The sequence below is a fragment of the Mustela putorius genome, unplaced genomic scaffold, assembly GCF_011764305.1.
Source record: "Mustela putorius furo isolate JIRA1106 unplaced genomic scaffold, ASM1176430v1.1 tig00000868_pilon_pilon_pilon, whole genome shotgun sequence".
Taxonomy (NCBI): domain Eukaryota; kingdom Metazoa; phylum Chordata; class Mammalia; order Carnivora; family Mustelidae; genus Mustela; species Mustela putorius.
Window position 1 is genome coordinate 1,538,868 of NW_025421502.1, and position 8,940 is coordinate 1,547,807.

At 43.0% G+C, this 8,940-nt stretch overlaps 1 protein-coding gene across 2 annotated transcripts in view; it reads right to left on the reverse strand.

Moving 5' to 3' along the window:
- Positions 1-8,188, reverse strand: part of UGT8 (UDP glycosyltransferase 8) — an 89,305-nt gene extending 81,117 nt beyond the window's left edge. The window contains exon 1 of one of the 2 annotated variants that reach the window (XM_004748023.3): positions 7,610-8,188. The gene's annotated coding sequence lies outside the window, so the exon portion shown is untranslated. Of the gene's footprint in view, positions 1-6,716; positions 7,027-7,609 lie in introns of those variants that run through there. The other variant, XM_004748024.3, reaches the window with a different exon arrangement.
- Positions 8,189-8,940: the final 752 nt, after the last annotated feature.

The following is an 8,940-nucleotide window of genomic DNA, read 5'->3' on the forward strand; positions in this document are numbered from 1 at the left end:
TATATTCTCACCAATGCCCCCAGAGTATTTTCAAAACCCTGGAGAAAATAAGAGTTAGTGATCAGCATTAATATTCCTTAAAATAGTTTCACCCTTGACCTTATCCACAAATTTCACTGTGCTCCCCCCCTCCATTAAAATAGACGGGCAAACCTGTCTGACTAGTTTTCCTCTAAGCCCCGCTCTCCCTGATTGGCTGGTGAGTACAAATGAACACCAGGTACAGAAGCACAAATGCAAAAGCTATGTAAAGCACAATGGCCTTTCTTCCCAAGAGCCCACGGGGAAGGGCCTGCAGGTTGCGCCCTGACCCTTCAGTCTTAGAGCAACACTCTCAAAGCTGAAAGGCAACGCTCTCGAACCATTCACTCCACTCCTGGTTCAAAACCAGAAAACAGAAACACAAATCCTTCTTTGGATGCCTCCTCTTTAGAGTAAGGAATATTATGATGAGGCTCACATTAAACCTTTATCTTCAATTCAGAAGTTTAGGAAATTCTGGTGGCTGCAACTACGTTCAAAGTATGGTACAGAGGTGTGCCAAAGTTGCGGCTGGTGTGGGGGTGGCATGTATTTGCTTAAGTAGATTAGGAAAATTTGAATTTGTCAAACAGATTAATCGAAAGGGGATTCTTTTTATGGAAAGATTTACTTTCATATTGCTTTAAATAGCAAAGTCTCTGGGTACACTGATAGGTGTAGTGTGTACAGTTGTCCATATTTTTTTTACTGTAAAATATTTCAAACATACAGAAAAAGTATTATAAAGATTAACAAACATCTGTATACCCATCACCTTTATTTACATTCTATAAATATTATCTGATTTATAAACCTGATTTTTTATACAACTTTTCAGGAACATACAAAAAATAGAGCATATTTGTAACACTTGATCCTACTTCCTTTTAATTTTCTTTTTAATTCACAGAGACACAGTATTAAACTGAAACGTCTCACTTGAAAGAAAATCAGCACCACAGTTATTATTTAATAAATCTAGTTATAGCCAATGTTATAGCTAAAAAAACATGACTCATTGTCTTGAAAATATTTCGAGGATTAATTAAAAAAACAGAATTGGAAAGTTCAAAGTAATTTTACACAAAGTTTGTATTAATAATATTCCAAAATCAAGCAAATATTTACCAAATTGGTTATAATGTAAATTTTTTTAATGAACTGGAATACCTACAGATGTGTTTCTGTTATCTCAACCAAGCCAGGGCAAATATAATCAATATAGTGATTGTTTTGATTATTAACAATACAGGTAAACAGCACAAAACTAAGAGCAAAATACACAGTCTCTCCGAAATGTTCCTAATCACACGTTCTTTCCAAATGCTTTAATACTTATGTAAATTTCCAGCCAAGAAGTAGGAACTGACCTATGCTGTCCTAGATGCCCCACCATTCATAAATCCAAATGTTCTGTTTTTGTTTGGCTCCACACCCCCAAATGCTGACCTGAGGATGGCACACACATCCAAGTCAATTTCAACTTGGCATTTGTCATCTCCACAGGCAGTGCTGAGCAGGACAGTATCTAGTCTAAAACCGAGTTGGTGAATATACAATATGGAAATGCACAGACCACCCCGCTTTGCAAGAATGAGATGAGACACTGGGAGGGAATTAGCGCCAAGTGGACAAAAAGTACCAAAATTCAACCTCAAAATAGAGAGGTCCTAGTAACAAAAAGTGTGTCTAGAGAAGTTCAAGTAAAGAACATCATCACGGAGATGAAAATCCACGCACACTGAACACGTAAAAACTACAGATATAACGATTCACCTTAAAAATATGAACATTTAATTTCATTTTATTTCAAAAAAACTGTATTAGAAATTCTAAAAACTACATATACTCTAAGTGCTATATAAACAAATGACATGTGGCGAATAAAGTTATGTATTGAAAGATCCATATTAATTTGCACTAAAAAAGAAAAATCAGTATCATTTATAACCAATTAATCATTAATATGGCTTGTAACCAATTAGTAAATAATACGCATTATGTTCAGCTATTGATTGGTTCCCAAACCAGTTCCTACATGCAAACATTTTTTTCAAAATGCTCATGTATTACAGGGTGAGAAATGTAGACACGTATTAAAATAGAAATCTAATTTTAGATGTTTATCTCTAATATAAAGCATTACCTCCTCCAAATAGAGAAAATCCTAAGGAAAAAAAGGTAGGTATTTTTAAATTGTGCCACGGTACACTTAATTTTTTAAAAACACTTAATGAATCAGTCCTTCTCTTATTACACAAGTTAATAATTGCTTCCCACAGTGTTGTCTTTTAAGACCCCATATGATATGGAGGTGCCTTCTGAATCATCAATTATTAAATATTTTGTTCAGCTTTAATATCGTTTGTCTTGTTTTTTGCTGTTTGTGTTCCAACTCTTTTAAAATGATTAACCTATGCCCTTATTAGATTATCTAAGAAACTAGAATTCGCTTTTAATACCATAAACAATTTAACATTTAAAACGTCTATGATTTGATTTGATTACCAGATGCTTTTAAAAAGCAACCTGCCTGCTTTAGAATAAGGGGTAAGACTAAGAACCCTCCAGGCTGGTAGAAAAGTGAGGCTTGTCCTGAGGATCCCAACAAAGTCCCAGAGCTCTTGCAATTTCCACCCTCTCCTCAAGGAATGCCTTCCAATGCTCTCTCTGCTCCCTTCAAATTTTCCAATTGCCTCTCTTCTACTGGCTTCCTCCCCAAATGCTATAAATCTGATCAAGTTTTCATCTTAAATATAACTTTAATCACCCTCCTTGAATCCTGACAGCAAGTACTGCAAAAAGCAATAGTCTCCACAGACCAACTAATCACCAAATCGAAGTTCTGCTTTTCACAAAAGACAGCTAGCGTTTAGGGAGCACAAACCAATGACCTTCCAGGCACAGAGCATGCCAGACTTTATCTCACTTGATCCTCAAAGTAGCCACTTGGTGTAGGAACTTTGATCCTCTTTGTAGATGACAACAGTACCCTAAGTTCAAGGTCACAGAGTTTATGCAGGAGCAGAATCAGGACAGTCTGATACCCCTCAGTTTAGTACTTGATCTCACTTCTTGAACTTCTTTCCTTCTTCAGCTACTCAAAAGTTGTTCTATCCTCATTCTCCTCCCACCTTTCATTCTGTACTTCCCATGCTTTACTGTTCCCTATTTCTCACCAAACTGTTAGGATTTTTAGGATTTTAGGATTGTTAGGATTTTAGGATTTCCCTAGGCTTCTATTTCTCTCTTACTCGTTGTACTTGCCCTGGAAGGCATATCAACTTCTTTTCCCCACCTCCAACCACCCATGTACTCAAAACTGCTGTCAATCCATCCAATCATCCATCCATCCATCCATCCACTTCCATACCTACCTATCCATCTGTCCATTTATCTACCTTATTTATCCAGCCAAGATTCCTCTACTCAGAACTTCTGTGCAATGATCCATTGGACACTCCTCTCCAGTTGGGACATTCTGTAGGTACTCCATACTCTTTCAAAACTGAACTGAAACACCCTTGCTCCTCTGACCTGCCTCTCCTCGTATGTCACACCGCTGATCCTAGAGATTCCCCTACCTTAACATCTGTGACCAAAACCTTTTCTTCTCACGGCTACCACTACGGTACAAAGTCCTGAGATCACTGGATCTCACTCTGCTACCTTCTAACTGAGATCACTCTGGTACCTTCTAAACTGCCGTTCCTGTCTCACATTCCTCAGATCCATCCTTCTAGATGGCTTTAAGAGCTATCTTTGCATCCTATTATTCCTTTTTAGAGACAAACCTGAACAGAAAATGGTCCATATTCCTTATGATGGCAAACAGCCCCACATGACACTGCCCGTGCCTATATGCACTATGAGGCTCCGGGTTTAAGAGGTTAGATAGATTGAAAATACACTAGTTTCAGTAACTGCAATATAATGTTGTAGGTTCTGTGAGTGCACTTATTGAAACTAGTGTGTTTTCAATCTATCTAACCTCTTAAACCCAGAGCCCTTCCATGGTCTTCTGTGTCTGTACATCCCCAAAGCACAAGAACATAGTATGCTTTTAATAAATATTTGCTGAATAAAAGAAGGAATGCTTATGAAATGTTTTAGTTTAGGAAGATGTTGATTACTACTACTGTCCTCCAAAACTAAATTAAACTAATTTATTCAAACTAATTTGATTATGTAACTCCTCCACAGGGAGTTTGCAAAATAGTATTGAAATGATTAACCTCACTTCAATAGGTGATCGAGATTATCAAATCACACCTTTTACACCAGAGTAGGAAAATATTACCAACATTCCATCTAGCTAGCTAGTTTCAAAGGCAGAAAGTGGTACAGAAAACATCACTGGACACATATTCCTAAACAAAGACAATCTGGGCCTACTCTAAGAAAAGTAAACTTTTTTTAAAGGGCTACTGCAATTTCTCAGAAAAGCAAAGATTTCTCATAAGACTGAACTGTCTGAAATTAAGACACCCTTCTAAAGATCTCATATTCTGTAATATTAATATTTTTCTGTAATTATTATTCTGTAATAATCTCATATTCTGTAAAATATTCTGTAAAACAATGACATTAAAACCATACATACAGAGGCCATCCTACTAGTCCCATTGGGAACCTCAGCCATACAGCTTACAATCCAGCCCAGAAATAAAGCATGAGAACACCAAGTACCTGACACAAAGCCCACAGGCTTTAAACTCAAGCAATTGCCCACATCATTTCACAGAAAGAAAAGACAACAGACAACATAGCAGCAACATAGCAGCAGGACTCGCTCACAGCCTGACAGCAGCAGAGATAGCTGATAACAGAAAGAGGACCCAGAAAAACCATAAAAAGAATAGTACTCTGTCTTCAATCTAGTATTTCAACAGGGCAGACTGAGACCATTTACTATAAACAAAAACAGCTCTATACACCTCAACAAATAGCACTATTCAATTCTTTATGAATTCATGCTCATAAAGACAAGCCAATAAAAAAATTTAATTTAAATCCAGGGGAGCAAGTAAGAGTGTAAGATTTAGAAATTATTTAATAGCTGAATTTCTAAGTTTCAATAATTAGTTGATCATGGGAGGGGTCAGCTAAGGAGAATGCACTTATGTATATAAGCAACAACCCAGAGAGTATCAGTATCAGTAGCTGTAGTATTAATATATATTACAAAAACAATCAAGAGTTCTTATTCTCCGGGTATATTCTGAAAATCTAGTTGAAATAAACAGCACCAACTCAGTATTATTTGATAAATAAATATATAAATAACTTTGAAAAGGAGTCTGCAAATCTGGAATGCGGTTATTTTCTTCCTTTGTCATCCATATTGAAGTGGTAATTAAGCTGATAAGGTATCATGAATGTTTTAAGTAATTTAAATTCAATGTTAACTGTCAAACTCTTTCCACAAAAAGATTTTACAAGAAATAGATTTTGTTATAAATATCTTTATCTATTTTACTGGTTTATTTATCCTAATAAGTGCACCAAGTATTAATACAACATGCACAAAGTTCTGGAAATTTAAAGAGTTTCAATCTCTATAGTAGTATTACCCAGAAAAAAACAGAAGTATTGTTTCTCCTAAGTTATGCCCAGCTACTAAAACGCTATTAAGCTTTTACCAAATGTCAAGGCATCACGCTTCACTGTAGTTTTAGAACAGTCCTACCGCACTAAATCACACACTAGATGTCACCTTTATCTTCTGGGTGGCAGGCAAATCAAATAATACTAGAGTTATTTCCCTTTGGAATTATCTAGAATATTTGATGAACCGAGTTACATTCTTAAAGCAAAACCTCAAACTAACCATCAAGAGATAGTTTTTACAGAAGAAAACTAAATCCACAGTTTCCCCCTCTGGCACTAAAAAAAAAAAAAAATAGTGATTTATGATTTAGCTTAGTTAACAAATTCTGGAATCCCTTATCATATAACACTGAAGTGCATAACTCTTCAATTAATTTAAGAATCTCCAGAGAATAAAGTGTGATTAATCCTAGTATGAGCAGAATACCAATTAAAAAGGACTTTCTATCCTTCTTTCAAATGACTGTCATTTCTTCCCCCCAGAGATATAAAAGCACAGAAATTCTGAGTGGAGAACTTTTTTGAAACATGAAATTATCAGAAGAACCCGCAGCACACCTGGCATATATAGCCAAAGAACCACACCTTTAGGATATTAATCTTGAAAAACTCAATATCCAAGGTGACAGCCTGAGGGGATTATTTCTAGAGTAGTGTGTGTGTGTGTGTGTTCCTTTGTTTGTTCCTGCGTGGAACCCACCTGGCACTGGTACTGATACTGACTCATAATAGAAGTGACTCCGGGTCACTCCCGCTTGAGAACACCGCCCACCACCCGTCCTCTAGTGATACGCCCTCTCCTTAAGAATCGCTACTTAACACGATCTAGCGTTCCAGTGAGTTAGTCTGCGGGACTCTCAGAAGTTGGCCCACCTTCTTCCCACCCCAGCGCCCCGTGATGCTGGTGACGGCAACCAGCAGTACAGGTACAGAAGCGGTTCCTTCCCTAAGGAAGTGCTGCAGACTAGTACATTCACCGCACTCAACTTTATCAACGCAAAATTGAACCAGCGAGCTTCCGCGTACGTTTGGGTACACCCCTCCCCACCTCTGCCTGTTCTTTTGCCCCGACGCACTGCACATACTTGCGCCTTCCGATGCGGTTCGCCTCCTACAACCCCGAATCACGCATCCCAGGCTCCCTCGCCGCTCCTCCAACCCGTGGAAGGCGCCCTACTTCCTGCAGCACGTCCTTCTCGCAACTCCCCTCTAACCTCGGCAGCCCGTAGGAGCTTCTCTAAGGCAAGGGCACGCCGCATGATTCTCTCAACCGCGTGTGAACCCGCGAGCGACCCCGCCACCACTATACATTCCTGGGGGGGGGGGTGTCACGCGGGCATATGGGCTCCGGGAGATGCTCGAGGGTCCCAAGAGAGTGCAAGAGAGAGACAGAGACAGAGTGTGCGTGTTTGTGTGTGTGTGTGTGTGTGTGTGTGTGCACGCGCGCGCGCGCGCAGCCCCGAGACATTCCCCACCCCCAACACACCCAGTTCCCCTTTAGAGAGGACGAAGTAGAAGACTGTTAAGAGAGGTCCGAAACTTCCTGGTCCCCCATCCCTGCAGGCAGCGGGCACGGGCCTTGGAGCTCCCCGATGCCCATCCCTCCAGGGTCAAGTGCAAGGTCCTCCGCCAGATCCGCGCCAGGCTATCCCCTCCCCTCTCGAGTTCAACCCGCATGAACTCAAGCAGACCCTCAAAAGGGTGCCATATGGGAGAAGAAAGTACGGGAGCTACCGGGGGCAGCTAGGAAAGACCTCTTTCACGGCCCCTCAACCTTATTAACCTTTCTCCTTAACCCCCACCCCCACTCCCTCGGTCGCTCTCAGCCCAACCCCATCGGTCCTTTCCGATCCCAGCCCCCCGCCCCTGGATCGCAGCCATTCGCCCAGCGCTCACCTTCGGGAGCAAACAACGCCCATCTCCTCCTCCCAGCCCGCCCCCCTTCCGCCCACTGGAACGGCGCGGTCCCTCCACTTACCTCGGCTCTGGGCTGCTGCGCGTGAGTTTGAATGTGTCTCTGCCGCGTAATTGTATCCGGGGACAGAAGGGACCCGTGCTTGTGCGCTGGATCAGGTGTCGCCGCCTTCGGTGGTTTGGGGGCGTGAGGGAAGCTGTAGAGTTAGTGTGTTAGCTTAGGACGGCCTCACTGGGCTCGCAATTGATGGCAAAGCTTTAACCGTGCCCTCCCTCGGGTCCGCAGCGCGCCTGCTCGTCCGCTGCTTCCCGCGGGTGGCCGGCCCCCCGCAAGCCGCGCCCCGCCCAGCGCACCGCTAGAAGAGCTGGAGCGCGCCCCTCTCCTCCCGCGTCCGGCTCAGCCGGGCAAGACGCGGATGCCACGCGCTCAGCCTCACATCACACGTCCGGGTCTGTGAACGCCTTCTGCTCCCCAGTCTGGGGCATGGATGCGGACGCGCCTTCGTGCGACGCGCTCGCGGGCTGGTCGAGGGGCAGGTCCTGGGACAAGGATGCTCGCCCGGGGAGCGGCGGTCGGCGAGCAGGCTGGGACGCTCAGGAGCCCGCCGGTCGCACCCGAGCTGGGAACCCTGGGACTGGCACATGGCCCCGCCCCCTGCTCCCCCTGCGAGGCGTGCCCTGTGCCCTTTCTGCCACCACCCCTTTGGTCCCCGTGCCCGCCTTTTTTTGTTTTTTTTTTCCCCCGCCGTCACGCTATTGCAGTGGAAGTCGATGTGGTGGTAGCGCGCTTTCTCGCACCTTCCCAGCCTCAGCGCCTACTGCGCTCCTCTAAAGCCCATTAAAAAGTTGAACTTGGGCAAGGAGGTAGAGGAGTTACGCGAAAAAAAAACGAGGTAGGAGGGTTAGGTGGTGAGGCACCTGCCTCAGGAATCCGAAAGCGTTAAAACAAAACAACCAACCACAAAAACTCGAGTTTGGCGATCCCAGAAAAAGTAATTTGGGTTGCTGGGCTCCGTAACATCCCTTCTCGGCGGGCTCATGCTGAAAGGGCCATTTATGCTTTGCCTGGTTGAGTCTGTGGCGACTTTATCCTTACTAATCTGTGTCTGCCAGCAGCAGATCCTTGCCAAGTTGGCGTTCCGGCCAGGAAGCAACTTTGCCTACCCAGGCCTGCTGGAGCAGCCTTCTTGTGGCGCCTCCGACCTGAGAGGCCAAGCGCCTTTAAGAGTCTGAGGGTAGATTGTGAGCTTCCTGGGAACCAGGAAAACCTAATAGTGTTGTTTGGATTTTCTCTAAGCCCCCATAGGCATTGTATTCAATAAATGCATAGATGAGGTGACCAGAATTGTTTGTTACGACTTTCAGAAGAGCGAAATCTTGTAGGACATAAAACTC